The sequence below is a fragment of the Trichogramma pretiosum genome, unplaced genomic scaffold (genome assembly GCF_000599845.2).
Source record: "Trichogramma pretiosum strain Unisexual culture from Peru unplaced genomic scaffold, Tpre_2.0 scaffold50, whole genome shotgun sequence".
In the NCBI taxonomy this organism is placed as follows: domain Eukaryota; kingdom Metazoa; phylum Arthropoda; class Insecta; order Hymenoptera; family Trichogrammatidae; genus Trichogramma; species Trichogramma pretiosum.
Genome location: NW_019640807.1, coordinates 588,108 through 607,189, shown reverse-complemented (window position 1 = coordinate 607,189; position 19,082 = coordinate 588,108). Strand labels below are relative to the sequence as shown.

At 43.4% G+C, this 19,082-nt stretch overlaps 1 protein-coding gene across 2 annotated transcripts in view; it reads left to right on the top strand.

Annotated features, from left to right (window-relative positions):
- The window catches only part of LOC106659228, a 62,812-nt gene that overhangs the window by 28,676 nt on the left and 15,054 nt on the right, over positions 1-19,082 (top strand). The window contains exon 1 of one of the 2 annotated variants that reach the window (XM_023460535.1): positions 13,191-13,426. The exons of the other annotated variant lie outside the window; for it this stretch is intronic. The gene's annotated coding sequence lies outside the window, so the exon portion shown is untranslated. Of the gene's footprint in view, positions 1-13,190; positions 13,427-19,082 lie in introns of those variants that run through there. 2 annotated transcript variants of the gene reach the window in all.

Genomic DNA, 19,082 nt, shown 5'->3' with positions numbered 1-19,082 from the left:
TGGCTGCTGTGGCTGCTAAATGCACAAAATAGCCAACGTGCACAATTTGCCTACTACTGAGCGAGCGAAGCAGTGCAGTATGTAAAGCTGTGTGTGTGTGCGGTGCAGGTTTTGTGCTGCAGCAGCTCTTTAAGCTTTTAAAATTTTCAAGGAGCGGAAATGCACTTATAAATACGTACGGCAAACTTGCAGGCGATAATATACACACACACACGAGGCGATCTGCAGACAGGCCGCGCGGCGAGAGAGAAGCGAGAGTGCGAAAGTTTTATGTTAATTTAGAGCGAGCTCGGCTCTTTTTTCTTTCTTCCTTCTATATTCATTTTTTTTTTTTTTTGCGTTTTCGTATCTTTTTCTCGCTTCGCGCGGCTAGTCTCTCGCCGCTTCGACCGTCCACTTTCACTGTTTTGGTGTAAATATACATAAGGAAAATAACTCGCGCGCAATATGTGTGATGTCTGCAGCACGCACACACACAGAGGAAATATTATATGCGCCGCCGGTCGCTCGACGAGAAATCAAACGAGCCATAGAGAGAGAGAGGAGGAGGAAAAAATGTATTCTTATCGGGTAAACGCGCGCGCGCGTCTACGCGAGATTATATATTGTACACATGCATGCGCAAAAGCTCTGCTGCTGCGACGGCGGCGGCTACTTCAGAATATTTGCAAATTTATCAGTGCATAATTCACGCGTGTATCTGTCAACTGCACTCGACTTATATACGAATAAGGGTAACGCGCAATGTATCGCGCGAAGAAAAACAAAAGTCGAGTTGTTGACTTTATATACCGGCGCGATGATTTATATATATCGGTCTGGCAGTGGCACACACGCGCGTTGAAAATCGAACTAGCGCATACGAATAGCATCGTATATATACATGATTTTTCCCAATTCGTCGTTCGATTATACATGCGCATATTGTAAAGCAGCAGCAGCAGCAATGCACCGTATTTTATAACGATGATGCAAAACTTGCGACAGATACACGCGTACACGTACGTTCACACACGGAAGAGACAGAGATTATTATAATATTACTTTGCATAACAACCGGGGCAGTTGCATTTCGACGTGTATCGCATGTATACGTATATAGGAAGACGAGTGCACGAAACACGAAAATCATACCGAGTATAGTGGCATGTTTATTTTTTTTTCTCTGTTTGCTCGAAAGATCATCCCGTAATATGAATTTACAAAATATTAACTCGTCGATGCTCGCTTCTCAATTTATATGTATAAGCTTGCACGCGAACGAGAGATTCGATGCCTCTGTCTCACGCTTTTATACTATACACACATACACACACACATGCACACATAGATATCCGAGAGGATGCGATATTACCTTCCTTTCGCAAAATTCAATCTTCCTATACGTATTATATGCAGCGTACGCAAGAACAAGAGAGCGAGAGGCGACGACGACGAAAAAAAGTGAAAGATAGGCAAATGAGCTCGAATTTCGTTTGCTATGGTTAAGTAAAGTGCAGCGCCTTGTGTCTGTGTGTGTGTGGCTCATCGCGCTTCATATATATTGTGTCTCGGCTCGATCCTTGGTCTCGATGTGCATACATGTGGCATATACGTCGATTGTTTCTTTCATTCACGGTAAAAAAAAGCGTCGAGTAAGAACAAAAAAAAAGTCGAAGCAATCGAGCAAGGTATAAAATAAAGAAATGTACTGCAGAATTCGAATACTCCATGTAGCTCGCGTACATATAATATAGCCTCGGAAGTGCGAGCTTTGTAGCGTGTCTCTGTGCACCGTAACTACACAGCCGCGAGCAGCGGCAGCAGCAGCAGCAGACTTTTCCAGCGGGCGTGAAATCATATATCCTCTTCGTTTTTTTTTCCTTTTTTTATTATTATATATATATATCGTCGAGCGACAGAAGGCCATCGAGAGAGTGTTTCCCGTGTCTCTCGCTCACTCCGTATACTTCGTTTACGATGCTCTGCGTATGGAACAAAAAAGTAAAAAAAAAAAAAAGCGCGTACGCAAGCACTACCAGTGGGTAATTTGGCACTCCAGCATGTGGTATATGTGTACTAGTATACAGCCCAGCACGCGCAAGCTGCTCTGGCTCTCCAGTGTGTAGTACTTGCTGCTGCACAGACACTTGTGCGCGCATCCGAACGTATAGTGTGTCGCTCTTTAATACGCTTCTTCTTTCTCGCTCAACGTTATAACGTATACGCGTGTGTGTATGTATATCATTGTATGCGCACGCGGCACCTGTGTTACGAGGCACGAAAAAACTGCACATCGAGTGCGGTCGATTCGTAATCGTGTGTATCGCGGTTGATGTAACGTTAATTTTTCGAATCGAAAACATGTGTTTCGAGTACTAATTCGACGGTACGAAAGCTCAACTTGTTAGAATCGATGAATTTATAGTTTTACTCATCTGTTTTACGTAATAAACGTAATCGCGTGTCGATCCCACGACACGCGGGGGAACTCCCTCGCGGATTAATATTGTAATAGTTTTAATCTTGGAAAGTACTTGTGTACGCTCTGTGTATTGTGTTTTTATGTATCTACGTATCGAGACACCCAACCTTGGGTCAACGTCTGGCTTATTTTGCTGTTTTTTTATACGCGTATTATATCAATCATACTAATCGAGATTTGATTTTTTTGATGGACGTCCACGCTCGAATGGATGAAAAATATGTTTCTAACACAATCGCATTATATCTCTGGCCCGTGTACTTAATAAATATTCATGTTACGTATTAAGCTAGAATATACTTACCCATCGCACGTACGCATGTAACATGAAATCATTTAATAACCCTCGACAGCTCGATCGTCTAACTGTAATTCCTTTATTTTTCTGTTACAGGTGAGTAGCCGCACAACACGACCATCATCTAATTAGTCAAGCCTCATCACTCGCGCGCGCGCCAAGCGCAATCGTGGTATTTTAATACATTTATAACGTACGTTACACGATGTACTTTTTTACGTTTATTTCCTCCTTCTTTTTTTCTTTTTGCTCGCAATATCAGCGCGATGAAGATACGGCGCCGAGCGATCGAAATCACATTACAAGATTGCATATTTATCTATGTGGTTTAAAAATAATAACCGATTATATAAAGTCACGGCTGAGTACGCGAGCGATGTGTATATTACGCTACGTGTAGGATGTATGAAAATCCTTACGAGCTCCTTCGAGAAAGTCATTTTCAATGAGTGACGAGTTTTTTTTTCATCAAGTTTTAATACAGTTAGTTATAGCTGCGACGACGATTCGAATACGCAGACGCGTCGCCGAGGAGCTTCATTTATTTATACGTTATATATTTGAAGGGCCTATACCTCCCCTGCGCGCGCCGCGGTAATACGAATAATCCTATTAAACAATTTTTTCTTTCACGTAATCGAAAAATAAAATTCCTCGAGCTTCTTCGACGAAGATACCCACGACAACTGTCACGCTTGATAGGCGCAATGACAGGAAAGAATAAAAAAAAACCCCCACAAGCTTATATCGCACAGAGAACGAGCGGACGCCGCGGCGCACCGCGATGACGCTCGCATAATATGTACGATATAATTTTATTTTTTCGTCTTTGTCTCGCGTGCACGAGAGTGAGATATGTGTAGCGTCGTCTATAAACGCGCGCCGCATTGTTGCGGTTTGCTTCGTGTATAACCGAGAAGAGGCACTTACGTACGAGGCGAGAGAGTCGAGTTCCGTTTTCCTCCCTTTCTTTTGGCTTTTTAATTTTAAATATTTCTTTTTTTTTTTACTTTTTTGGTCTAATTACGTACACGCGTTCGGAGCGTGCACAAGCCAGAGGGCATCGTTAATTTTCCTTCGTTTTTTTTTTTCGGACAACAGAAGGTCACCGGCGCGGTCGCGTGCACGAGATAACGTCCTCCACAATATGTCTTTATTCTCTCTAGTTACTCATACATATAGCAGTCAGCCAACTCAAACGCCGAGGCGTAATCGCAATCTTCCGTCGTTCGTAGAATTCCCCGATAGGTCTGGCTCTCTCTCTCTCTCTCTCTAAACCTTTTTTTTATTCTTCTCCTCGCTCGTCTTCTTCGTCTCGTGTCATTATCGTCATCGGGCGCCCTGCTGCTGTGTCAAAGAGCCGCGCGCGACGACGATTGTGACCCGATCGCGCGCTTATTTATCTCGTGTCGCCGCAAAAGAGGGTAAGCGAAATTAAGCGATTGTACTATTGCGCGTAAAATGTAGTCGAGTCTAATAATGGATCAGAAGCAAAAAAAGAAATAGCTGTCGAGCTTTCGAATCGTATTATATTTTTTTCAAAGAAATCCTCTCTCGCTCGCCGAGCCTTTGTTTTTCTCAAGCAGGATATACATCGTGTGCTCCTTAAGCTTTTGAACATTTCGAAATCTCGGATGAGTGTATATAAAATATCATGTACGCACGCGAGATGAGAATAATCCCCCGGCCCGAAGTGGGACAGTTTCGGGCCAAACGAGTCTTATAGATCATAATGTACAGCATTTATGTAGAACAATGACAGACACCCGAGGGGCGCTGTGAGATCTGTGGGATGTAATTTTGCGCGCGCGATATCGTCGATCTTCGATGACTGTATATAATATAATAAACTCCCGATGTATATCCGCGTGCGAGTCTCGATGTTTTTTCACGCGGGACAAATTGCGCGATCGTTTAAATTAGTTCTACACACGCACGTTCAAAGAGCCAGATCTGTCGAAGAGATCGTTTGGCGCGGCCAAAGTTGAACAAATCATCATTGCCGTTCGGCGGATGAGCCGTAGGAATTTTTTTTTATTTTTATCGGTGCAGCTGCAACAATAAAGCTCGCATGTAAATCGTCGCCTGCATACAAAGCGACACTTGCGCGCGCGCGCGAGAGAGAGAGAGAGACCCAATTTCACGATCGGTATAAGCACACGTGATATTTTCATCGGCGCGTCTGTGACATTTATTTTCGGCGCGCGGCTCGATAGCTGTCTTTTTGTGTGTGCTTTTTTTTGTTTCTCCAACGCGGCAGCGCTACTATTTATAACCGCGGCAAGATTATAATAAGCATCCGAGCGTGCGTCGATGGCAAATATTTTACCGGCGTGTGGATACGCGATACGTATATACGTCTCTGCGTATATTGTAACGTGTAAACGCGTTCTTCTCGCGCGACGAAAGTTGAAACAATAATTTTCCAGGCTGCAACATTCGCGCGTACGCCGCGCGCTTCACAATGTCGTCCGTGTCGCCCGAAAAACACGCGATGGCGCCTCCCCCCTCCGGTGCAGCGCGATTCGGGGATATAAACAAACTGACGAACTAAACAGAGATCGTTGTAACGAAGCTCCAGAGTCGAAAGCTCTCTTCGCCTAAGAACAAACTTCCATTCGATATCTCGACGCACACGGATGCAAGTATTTGTCATATATGTAGGATAGGGCGAGCGGGGGAGGATACGAGCGAGACGACAACGAAAACGACGACGACGACACGCAGTCGAGACGCGCATCCAAAAAAAAAAAAAAACAACAACGAAACAACTCCCAACGAAGCTCGCGCAGAAGACACACACGCGTGAAAACGAAAAGAGCAAAAATGTCATTCGCCCTCGTGCGCGTCTGCTGCTGCTGCATGCTGCTGCTCTATATGTGTATTTCCGTATATAACTCGTGTGACCGTGATAAAATCCCGCTCGCGCGCGCTCCAAGATTTCTTCTTCTTCTTCTTTTTGCTCGTCTTCTTTTATACTATAATTGTAATACTCTCTTTCGCGCGCGCGAAACGAAGCTCGGAAATACATACAGAGTCATTGTGTCTACTCTGCTGGAGGGAGGAGGAGGAGCTGTTAACGCGCCGCTGCTGCTCCACTTTGCATCGCGAAGGATTTATGATCGCGTCGACGCGCAGCTGTGTGTACATACTATACTATACTGTACACATTTTAATTTCGGCTTAAATTTTCGAAATGGAAAAACGATAATTTTTCGATTGTCTCTCTTCTCTGTGCGTGCGCGTATAAAACGCGTACGTTTAGATTGCATGCACGGCCTGTACGAGGGAGATGAAATTAATCGTCTACTGTTTTTGGGCGTCGCGTGTATACGTTTGTATATCGCGCGAATAATGGCGTGTACAACACTTCAAATGGACGCGTGTGCGAGTACGCAGCCTTCCGCGCACATAATCTAAATATAGATCAGGCCATGTATCATACGAATTGCAAATACCTCCGCGCGCGCAGATACGCATCTATTAGACTCATTAATTCCAATGGCAAAACGGCCACTTCTATTTATGCAGACGTGTAATATCTGATCGTACGCTCGTATACAGCACGGAGTCTCTAATAAATAGTTGGACCTATAATCGTGTATCGGTTAACAACCGCGACCCAAAGTAGCCTTCGGCGTTTCGGAAATTAATGCCATTCACCTAGCTCGCGTGAAAAGAAAGAGCGTAAAAAAGTAGCGATCGCGTTGAGTAATCGGTGACTGCCGCTGCTGCTGCTGCTGCGCGTCGAATCGATAACATCTTGATTTTTCACGCGACGATCGCGTAAAGCACACACTCGAGCTTAACTGCACCTCGTTTAACGTATAACTACGTTATGGCGCGAGGACGGCGCGAAACAAATGTACTTCGGTTGCTTTTTTTTCGAAACCTTTTTTTTCTGCATAAGAGCCTACGTACACACACACGCACACAGTAGTACTCTCGGCGTTGAGAAGCAACAGGTTGTTCGTTGTGCCGCGGCACTATAGGCATATTACTGCACCGCTGCTATAGGCCTCCGAGCTGCTATATAGACTCTCGGTTGATGGGCGCAGTTCTTTGTGCGCGACGAGTCGAGATATAATGGCATTCATGGGCATGAAAGAAAACTAGTTCCTCTTGGCGCAGAAAAAAATAATCGACTTTTATCATTTTCCGCGCTAAGCTGCTCTATGCAGTTTAATTTTTTTTTTTTTTTTTACTTTTTTTATCGTTATGTCCATTTTGTCGAACGGTAAATCGTAATCGCTCATCGAACTGTGTGTGTTCGTGCACCACTCATTCGATTACATTGACACGTGCGTGCGTAGATGCTCATAGTTTCAGATTGGTTAACATTGTATAGGAGTGTACGAGTATCCAATTTTTTGAGTCTAACTGGATTAGAACCCATTGATTACTCAAGTTTTTTATCAAGTATTTGAATATTGTTAATGTTAAATAGGCTGTAGTATAGTGTGGTAGATGTGCATGTGTTTAATTAATAACAAAAATTGATAACAAAACAAAATATTTTTTAATTATTATTTATTTAAAATTTGAATATCAATGTAAGCTATATTGAATTCCATAGCACCCGACATAAAAGAATACTACAAAAATATGCTTTGCCATGTCGCTGCTAAGCCTACGTGCCAAAAATCGTCAAAACAAAGATCATTCACAATCTTTACTATTCAAGTTTTAGTCTTTTAGGAGCTGGCTGGCCCTCTGCATTTGTCATTGCATTTTTTCGACTGTCCTCGTCACTTTGAAGTTTGGCCACCACGACGCAAATATTGTAAAAATTTTGGTTCGTGAACGAATCGTCGATAATCATTTCGCAGACCTCCATGGGCAGTCGGTTACGGACCAGCTTCATAAAAGAATCCAGTGCCCAGCGTTGAAAAAATCCTCTCAACATTATCGCGTGGAGTTTTTGTTTGATATACGTGCCATATCCGGCATCCTGAAAATGCCTGTAAATTAAGCTTTGCATAACGAAGCCGAAGTACGTCAATCGTCTCGCTGCTGCATTGGGTGGTAATTCCAACAGATCGTAAAGAGACAGTTTTGGATTTTCTTGGACAATTGCCTTTTTTGCCTCTTTCTCGAACCATTTCTTCGCCTCTTCAAGCTTCTCTTTCTTAAGTTCGTCAATGATGAGCTCCTCTTTGGACAATTTTGGCCAAAACTTGGACGCTCCCAACTTATTCAATTGACTCATGAGCGTCACGGCGTCGCTCAGCTTCAGTTCGTATCCTTTTCTTCTCAGCAAATGCACGAGGTTGATAAAGTCGGATACCACTTTGAATTGTACTTCGTTCATAATGCCTCCGGAGAATCTTGGCTCGCGCCAATGCTGGCGCGATATTTTGATATTTTGATGCGAATATTTTGATGCGTAGGCTTCGAGGCACTCGTCGAAGTCCCTCTCGGTGGGAAAAACGAATTCGGACATGTCGACGCCCCGATCCACGAGTAATCCGCGCGCCGCGTCGATATTGAAAGTCGCCACAGCCAATTGCAACGGCGTCCGGCCCAACTTGTCCTTAGCGTCGACGCTTATCGTCTTATGCCGTGTCTCGTCGCGATTCTCGAACAGCGTTTTCACCAGATGACCCTTTTCGCGTTGATTGCAAATGAGGTGCAGAGGCGTCGATCCCTCCTTGTTGGCCAGATTCGGATCAGCGCCCCCCCTCAGCAGCGCAGTCACGGCATTCCTGCTCCGATCGGGTGAGTCGCAGGCCAGAGCCAAGTGCAGTCCCGAATCGCCCGTGTCCGGCACGAGGCAATCGACGAGCTCCCGATCGGATTCGATGAATTTTCGGACGGCGCCGTCGCAGCCGTACCGGCAGGCCACGTGGAAGTGCGTCAGGCCCGACTCGTCGCTGCAATTGACGTCAAATCTGTCGTATATCATGAACAGGGGCTCGACGACGGAGCCTCTATTGATTCTAGCCGCGCGATGCAGCAGCGTGGTGCTGCGCGACGTTGACTCGCGATCCTTATACAAGCCGGTCTCAGCCACCGCCTCGATGAACGTCCGTCCGGCATCGTCGCTGTAATTCACGGAATCCGTCAGCAGACGCTCGATCTCTTCGACTTCCTGAAGGTCGAGACTTTTGTGCACGCGCGTCGATAATACGTCGAAAACAAATTTAGTTTTACAGAGAAACCGAAGTCGATCCTCTTCGATTTGAAAATTGCACTTTTTTCGTTGGAGCTCCAAGAACGGTTCGAAGCATAGTGCACAATTAAGATTCCTGCAAACTGCGGACGTACAGGACATTTTACCAATTCACACGCGACACACAATCACTTATAATTCCAAATGAGATATGCTTCTTTATATTATTATTTAACGTATAAATAACGTATGATATAAACACGTGCTGTCGACGATGAGATCTTTCTATATAGGTTATTTACGTCGTGGCTTCTTAAAAGATACTGACCACGTACATGTGTTGCATCATTACGATTCTCTATATTAAACAGAAAAGTGAGATGACCACGCCCCTACTACGACGGAATCTCGCTTTCTAATCGAGCGACTCCGATCGTATATGAATCCACTAGGATACGCGTGTACGCGCAGTCGACGACGCAGTGAATTTGTACTTAGGCTGCTTCTACGTTTCATGTTCATTCCCGCGAAATTTAAAGTTCAGTGGTTGCCTAGAGAGAATAAAAATAAAATGGGTAGAAAATAATTATGTATTTGTCATCGATTGATTGTGTATCGAGAACCCCACAAAGTCGAACGTAAAATTTTCTGCTCTTTTCGAATGCAATTTTCACTGGTTTCCATACTTTTCGTCGCACCCCTGTACATACAAAACGCCGCGAAACTTTCGGGGAAAAAAAAAATATCGCTCGCATAGAATAGTACTCGAGAGCACGAGCACTCTTGTATACGCGTACAACGACGAGCGAGCGGGAGCGACAGAGCTCGAGCTATATACGAGAAACCAGAAAAACGTGCACTCGAGAGAGATACGCACGGAGGAAGGAAAAGGGAAGCTTGTAACGCGCAGTGGATAGCTCGGCACAGTCTAATAATGGTCAACGCGTCGTATACAGAGTTGGCTGCACGCGTTGGCTAGGCGACTGCATATAACATGTGCAGTTATTACTACTACTACTACGTTAACCGGAAGAACGCGCGAGCGCCGATGTGCGCAAAAGGAACGCTTGTTACACGCTTGGCTTTTTTCTTTCTTTCTTTTTTTTGTATGTATCATCGTGAAGTTACGAAGGGACTCGAGCGCGAGCGTATGTGGTAGTAAGTAATACGACGACGACGACCATGAGACACGATATATGGCGCAAGGCAAAAGAGTAAAAGGGACGCTATGACGCCTGCATTTGAAGAAGATGAAAGACACGAGAGAGAGAGAGAGACGGAGAGAAAAAGTAAAATTTTATAATCGACAACTTCCTCTTGACAAGAGATGCTACTGCTGCTGCTGCTGTACATTATATTATATCGATGCTGTTAAGGAAGACTAGCACGTTTACATTTAAAAATGTATAGAAACGTGCTACTCTTCCTTAACAGCGTCGATATACGCGCGCCGTTGTTGCTGTTAAAGCAACAGCACAAAAATCTTTTTCTCTCGCTCGAGCTATACGATGGGAATCGGTCTGGGTCTCTTATATACACTCGACGCGCGGTAAGAGGCTGCGTTTAATCGATTTTCAGCCGCAGCTTATAATACACATCGCGTTACGTACGCGATGCCGTAATCTCCGACACGTGGGAAACGTACGGCTCGGACCCGGGGAGCTACGAGCTTATTTTTTTTACTCTCGTATACTCACACGTACACTGTAGTAGCTGCCGGATAAAAAGTAGCAGCAAGGGTCGAAATTGGGGTGCACATTATAAATACACACCTTTACTATTATAATTATTACGTTATACGCGCGCGATCGCGACGATCGTAAAGAGCCGATTAATTCCTCGTTGAGCGCCCCACTGCCCTGTGTATGTGTGTGCGTAATTTACCTCTGCGCGCACCTCGGGGGTCGTATAATAATAATACACACACATTTTACGCTCGTGCACTACCGTGCTGCGTGTGACTGTTCAATTACGAGGAGCTCCATAAATGGGAGCTCGAATACGCGACGATGCGCTCCGAAAAAGTAATGCCACACAACGTCGAGCGCCGCGAAATTATATCATGTATTCATATGTGCGAGCGCTGCGCAGCCAGTGTCAAAATTGATTCGTTCGGGCCGAATTGAAATCGCTGATGCCGCTATACACGCGTCCGAGTGAAAAATTTCTCGCTCGCGCCGTCTGTACGCAAATGCGATCGCACGATATACGTACACCCGTACAGCTATCGCGAATATATTTGTTTTCTGAATTTTCTCACGTACGTGTTCGCGTTGCATATGAATGACATTGGCAGCGCAGCGTGTTATAGTGTATACATGCCATGTTCGTTTTATTTCGTGGCGCGCGCGAAAATCGTAAACACACGCACGCGTTATTTTTCACGTTCGGTATGGTACGTGCATCGCAGCGCAGTAGCACGCACTCGCGCACGCATCGATATCTAGATACGTGGGAGTCGGGGCAAACAGAGCGGCTCTTGCGAAAAATTGCACGGACAAACATCGTCGTTTCTTTTGAAAAACCAACGTTATTACGTGACGCGCGCGACGATATCAGCGATCGTTGTTTATTTTTGATTCGGCGCGATGATCTTTCTATCTCGGCGTGATCCACGGTATAAACGATAGATACCGATACATACGATTACTAAATGAAGTTTGAAAATCAATGAGCCAAAGTTTGATTTCCACATCGATCTTTATCGCGTTTATAGAAACCAGACACGCGCGTATACACAAAAGAGAGGCTGATATACGGTAGCTATACGCACAGCTGCATTATTATCGCGGAGCAGTAGTAGTCACGGCTATATAAATTAACTCGTGCTTTTAATTTCCGCAATATGTGCTTTAATGGAAAAACCGCACACGATCGCGGCCGATTTCTGCGTGTCGCAAACGCGTTTCTTTTGCCGAGCTGCTGCTGCTGCACGTGCCGCAGCGAGGGTCTTTAATTACACGCTTTCGAGCTTCGACGACGACGACGTAGTCGCGTACCGATGATTGCGCGACGACCGCCTCTCTCTCGATGTATATAAACTTTTTCGGTCTCGCCCTTTTATTCCGTACTCTATTTCGAGGGTAAGTCGACGCGCGGAAAGTCGATGCCGTTGTCGAGGATGAATAATTGACTCGAAGGGGGGGTACAAGGCACGAAAGTTCGCCGAAACACACGAGAGTTTCTTAATAAAAAGCTCTCGATTTACTTCGGCGTTCTTGATCGCCCCCCTCGTACGCTCGATATATAATACAAAAGGTCGAGTTCCCCGATTCCAGGGATCGAGAATTTACAAAAACAAAAAGTACGCAAACAACGTGCTTGAATTCAGCTCGTCTTTACGTTATAAAATTACAATATGCACAATTAGCCTCGAGCTTTTAAACTACCGCAAGCTCCGATATACTCGACGATTCAGCCGCGCGCGTATCGTAAAATGTATCATCTGTAATTTTCAATTAAGAGCCGCGCGCGTCGCGATCGGCCATCTATCTATAATGCATATATAAGCCCTCGATGCCCGAGATGGGATTATTCATAGTACGCGTATGTGCGTACGATAATTACTACGCCGGGCCGCGCGCGCAGTCGTGTGCATAATGTGTGTCAGCGCCGAGCGATTCCACACCCATATAATATCTGCCTCTCTCTCTCTATCGTTCTCTTTTAAATCGACGCACGTGTGCGTGCCTTCGTTGCTCTACTCTTGTGTATATATCGTGCAACAAACGCACAGAGATATGCAATCAGGAAGAAGAAATCGTTCGAAGCTCGCGCGCGTAAATATTGCGAAACAAATTGCGGTGCTGCGGCAGTCGCTTTTGTTTTGTGCAATGTATGGATGTGTGTACGCGACGCGACACCGCGTGTTTGTGCGCGCGTTTGTTTCAATGAACTCTACGCAGCGATGCATGTATACATTATCCAGAGACGATATCTAATCGGAGATACCTGAAAAATTTCCATGTGGATTCTCCGTTCTTTAATGCAGAGACATATTAGGATGACATTAGGATGACATTAGGAAGATATTCGGAATATTAGAAAGAAATTAGGAGGCAATTAGGAAGATAATAGAATATATATAAGGCTCGAGTTCGCGAGGCCGGTTCAGTCTGACTACGACACCGGTGCCCCATAGACGCGCTGCTGCTTCAGCCGCCCTCGTGTTATATCCGTCCACGTCCACGCGTATATACACCACACACACACCTGTACAACATGTTCCCGCTAGTCTTCAGAAGTCCGTACCAGGCGGGTTTCATGGACATCGTTCTATTTGTGGAGGATCTTGTCTACTGGATACTATTCCCGGTTACACTTGTGTATTGGATTCTGTCTTACTTCATGGTCAAGCTCGGTTTTTTGGACCAGTATAAACGTCTCCTCTGGGAACAACCGTATCTCTGTCCGGTACCATCAAAAATAGGAGGCTCAAAAAAAACCAATACCAAACCCACCAAACCCGCCAAACCAAGCCCGTCGTGGAACCAATTGTTTGAGAATTAATTGTTTACAACGCTCAGCCAGGCAGCAGGCAGAATCTTCATAGGTATGCATTGAGCTTTGATACGATATCGTTGATAAATATAAAAATTTTGGTTAGATCATTGGTCGGTATTAGTTCATCGTGTACATTGTTAAAACAAACTTGAATTTAATGCAGATTTAACGTAAAACCAGACAGTAATCTTCCGAAAATCTACGTAAATTTAATCGCAATGAAAGCCTGTTTCCGCCGCTAGATGGCGAGTACCTTTAATTTTGAATCTGCAAGTGACAAATTCATCATTATTGTTTATATATAATTAATACACCGGCAGTTAAAACTGTTATCACATATATCAGATATCATTTAGGTATCGAATAGGCGTACGAAATTCGTAAACAAATATGATAAAAACATCGTTACATTTTTAGTCACATCCAGCCGAGAATTCCAAGGCACAGATCTACTACTACACACCAGCATGACATCTTCGACCAGCCATCAAAAAATTCAAATCAATTCATCGTAATTTCATTTTAAAAATCTATAATATTGGAAAATTGCACATTAAAATTTTTGTACAATAAATTCATAATGTATACACGACACAAATAATAAACTTCATCTGTACAACCATCCTATAATCGAGAGTCGAATGAAAGTATCTTTTATAGTCCTCCTCGATACACAACTTAATTTCCAATGAAACCAGCAACGATCTTCGTCAGCGCCGCGGCTCTTACCGTACTTAACTTTATCTCCTTCGCGAGAGCAATTCGATAACGCATCCGAGTACGCTTTCCACGCGCGCCTAATATAATAATACGCGTAATACGATATATAAAACGAAACGAATGAGTTTATCGATGCGCCATTTAAGACCTGGTTTGGCGTTTTTACGCGTTGGTATGGAGGAAATTGGCTCGAAACTTAGATATGGCATTAGCTATATTTACCACCTCGAGACCTCGTCGCGCATATAACGCATCGTGAATCGTAAATTCGGCTGCAAGCTACCGAGCGTTTATCATTACATAAAATCCCGCTGAAAGATGGAAAATCACGAACTAGTCGCTTGTCTTCTTCTTCTTCTACTTCATCTTTTTTCCACTGCACTCACCTATTTTACAAGGCAGCTCTTACTAAAGCAGGCCTCATCTCGATCGATTTAATTTTCGTATAAAATATGTGTTAGCCGCGCTCGAACGAGATCGCTTTAACGGTACTCGCACGCACGTGTTTTATAAGGCTCGCAACTACTTTAATACGCGTTGTTTTTTTAACGTTTGCGATTTAATTTTTTCTCTGTTTTACGCTCGCACGCATCGCATATACGGGTCGATGTATGCCAAGCGGAACGACAATATAACTTTGAAAACCCGCGCGCGAGATTCTCTAGTTTACGCAGACGAGCACTGCATTTGATTATGCGAAGGATTTAACGCGCGTAGACGTGGCAGTTATGTATTTAGATATGGTCTCGTATGCGAGTAAATTGAAATCTAACGTTTCAGCTGCACATATGCGTGTTGTGCGTACAGCATTTCGCGCGTCTCGTTCCAGTTATAAAAATCTTTTATCCTTCTTGACGCTATGAACATTTTTTTTTTACGAGCGTATACGTCGAAATTTTTCAGCGATAAGATATTTCGACTTTCGACTGGATGCGATGACACACACACACACAGATGAGCAGCAAACTCGAGAAAAAAGGAAAACGCTCCATTATATACAAACTCGCGTTAGAATAACACGAAGAGATAAAAAAAAATCGAAGATTTCTTTTCAAGGTACTGTACTATTTGTCACTCGACTCTCTCTCTCCTGCGCGCGATATACAAGTATCACGCCGAAATATTATTCTTGGGGGGCTTCTATGCTCCGTCTCTCCCTCTGTATATTTTTATAAATGCTGCATGCAACAACAGGTGTGTATTTACACACATAACGTATGGTGGCACTTCTCCGCGCGTCGCGAGGAAAAAAACGTTATTTTAGCGAAGGGAGAATTTATTTTTGAGCTGAAGATAGAGAGAGAATAAGAAAAATATGGAATTGGAAAAAATCCGTATCAATTGCGATGTATTACCGTGAGCTATCTATTTTTAAATACGTATTTAGAATATAATGATGGGTCACCAAAATCAGATTAGTCACCGTGTACGAAGCGTGTCGAGCTATGGGCAGCTTCGGATGTATAAATATAATAAGCGCATTTCGATAACGCACTTATTCGTGTATCGTAATCTCGTTTATCTCGAGACCCTCGCCCCAAAGATTATTCGACGGTATTTAATTTTTTTCTTTATCGTGGATACGTCAGGCGTATATCGTTTGCCTTTTGAGATAAATCGTTTGCCATCACAATGATTTTTGAATAAACATCGCATCGAATGTGCCATCATCGCCGTAATCGAGCCGCGCGGCGCGTCAGCGATTTAATTCGCGAAAGGCGCACGATGATCGAGGCGTGGTACATATATACAGGAACGGAAGTGTCGAATTTCTAAACACGGAATAACAGAGTATATACATCCGAAAGTGAGTGTGCGCCACTACGTTATTTGCTCTTTTTTTATACATACAATGCACTTCGCGCGCGCGTGTATATGCCGAAAAAAGAGATCCGCCCCCGCCCGTCTCCTTTCTTCTTCGTCTTTTTTTGTTGTACTTTGTATCTTTAAGCTCTTTTTTTTCTCTTCCCACGCACTCTTACCGCTTTATATATGCGTGCGATATAATTAATACGCACGTATACGCGCGCGCACGCGAGAGAAGAGAGTGAAGTTCTCTTCTTGTCTGCCGTTCGAGTTGGGGGAAAGGGTAATATAATAATCTGCTCGTTTTCATCTCGTTTAGCGGAGCAAGTGCGAGGCACTTACGCTCGTTTACGCGTACATGTGTCTGTGCAGCATTACAATAATATACTTTATATTATCCTGAAATTGCGCCTTTCTCCGCTCGCGCACACATACATACACACGTGCTTGCATCGAGCCATGCTCGAGCGATTATTTTATTATCGCTATCATTATTATTCGTTTCAAGTTCCGCCGCCGCCGCTTCCATATCAAACGCTTCGAACATATATATTATGTGTCGCGTTTTCTTTCTCGCTTCGGATGTTTATAGTTTCGAGAATGAACTTTTATATAGAGCGCATCACCTTCGGCATTGCGCGAGGTGTCCAACGCTCTCTAAAGTTCATGCACATTTGCTTTCGAATTTCTCTATCTTCGCGCGTCTTTTCCCTTTGTTTTCATTGTGATTTTCTGTTTCCACCGTACAGAAAAAACCGTTATCGACGACGATTGTATACGATATATTTTCGTGACCTCGGCACGATAAGAAAACACAAAGCAACGTCATGCGTATAACCCAATTTGATTTTTTTCGAGAGCTCGAGCGCGCCTGTTACACGATCTTTGATAAAACGTGATATATATCACGCGTCGATATTTAGAAAATGTTTTTCACCGCTTTTTTTCTCGGCCTTTTGTCCGAGAAGCCACGAGATCTGCGAAAATTGCCTCGACGAGTTTCATTCTGGCGAATCGGAAAAGCGTGAAAAATGTGCGTTATAAAGCATAACTTTTTCTCTCTTTCTGCTTTATAATCGCCGCCGAGCTGCTGAATTCATAAATTCACGCGGTGTACGTATACACCGAATTTCTTCGGCTGCAAAAAAAGTCATTCTCATTTTTAATTCCAACTCACTCTCGATTAATGAAAATCCATATAGCCGAGCGATTATCGTAATTGGCGTTAATGGCTTTCGATACATCGAAAGAAAGTATAACGAAGAATTTTCACGTACTTGTAGCATTGGAAACGAAAAAAATTTAATTTTGGAAATGTGCTAATTCATATTTTTATGTTCAATTGTTAATAACAGACGCAAATGTTCCACGAAAACTACTTTAACCCTGAGAAAAATCGAAAATACAGAAACTTTCGAAAAAGTGTTAATGGATATTAAATGAGATATTAAATGGGTTACCACTAAAATCTTACTTCGAGTTACATTCTAATGAAAGTGAATTCTCTAAATTAGTTTCGATTTTAATTTTCGCAAGACTTCATGAATTAATTTTATTTCATTTATTTCATTTTTATACATTATTTTTACTTCGACACTTGCGGATTTACAGAAATACAGGTGCACGCCATCTAGTGGTAAAGACTCGAAGTAGCACGATCGTAATTAAAGTGGTTGACAACTGAAGTGAATTTTTTGAATCAATTAAATTTTCATTTCCAAATCATGTAAATGTGGTTCATACTTACAACATAAAATTGTAATGAAAAAACATCTTGACACGATTCAAGATGCATGATAATTAGTATAGTACATCTTGATGATCGCCGATAACATATAGTTGATGCATCAAACGCCAGGTGGCGAGAGTCAATTTAATTGTAAACACACAGTCAAAATAGATAAGTTTGATTATAAATATATTTTCTAATTTTAAGTTTGACTAATTTTAAGAATGACTGTTCACGTTTCCTATCCGAGAAAGATGTATACAGGGGATGAGTTTTAGCAGAGACTCGTCAAAAGGCCTAGAGAGAAAGACAGAAAGACCCGAAGAGTATACACATTAGCGTATTATGCATATCGCGCGGATGAGTCATCGCGAGTAATTTCCTGCCTATCCGTTGCAGCTTGTGTGCAGCAGCAGCAGCAGCAGCTCGTTGCCTGGCTATATTATATACAGAAGCCGCTGCTTGCATAGCCGCGAACCACGCGGCGAGTCGGAAAAATTTCTGTACGTCATAAAGCCCAGCGATGTCTTAATAATCTTCTTCTCCTTCGTCTCCATTTTTTGTTTTTCCTTTTTTTTCTCTCTCTCGCGAGTTTTCTTTTTATACTCGCACGGGTGGACAACAAAAAAAAGCGAGCTCGGTATTTTTGCTCGATAAGCCTCTTTCTTTCTCTCTTTCTTCCCTTCTTTTTTTTTTGTCATGTTCGTCTCTCGTGGAGCGAGCTTGTTATATTTTAATTGCCCTTTTCTGCAAATACAATTGTGCGTTAAACTCCGCGCGCTCTCTTGTATACTCTGTATATTGCGTTACGTATGTACGCGTCGCGTATTTTATACACGTTGCGCGCCTCGAGTTTTCTCGGAAAGAAAGACGTTATACCCGCCAGCTCGCGCGAGCTGTACATGCACGCCTGAAAAGCAAATAGTGCAAATTCCTGCGCGAGGATCGCACGAAACAAGTGGTATAGTGGTAGTAGTAGTAGTAGTAGTAAAAAAAAAAGGCCAAGTTCCGAGTTACGCGGCGTACGCAGTTTTCTGAGCAACCCGTTATATAGATACGAGTGGCGCGTCGAGTTTTGAATTTTTGGAAAAATCAATTATCGCAAGGAGAAAGAAAAGCAGAAGCAGCATTTGTTGCATCCAATAAAGAATCTCAAGGGTGGGTTTTATATACGTATAGGCGCGTCAACGACCGATAATTGTTTTATTATTATATGCGCGTAACAATGAAACGAGCTCTCCGCGTGTATTATGTATAGAAAGGGAGATGAGACGGTAATGGAAAAATGCATGAATAATGAGATCGCTACCGCTGCGCGAGTATTATATACACACGCGTTCCACAGCAGCTATATCGGAGTGAAAGGAAAAGCGATCCTTCGGGGCGCGCGGGAAACACGTCCATATAGTACGACGTCTATTGTTTCGAGCTGCAGTACAAGCACTATCGA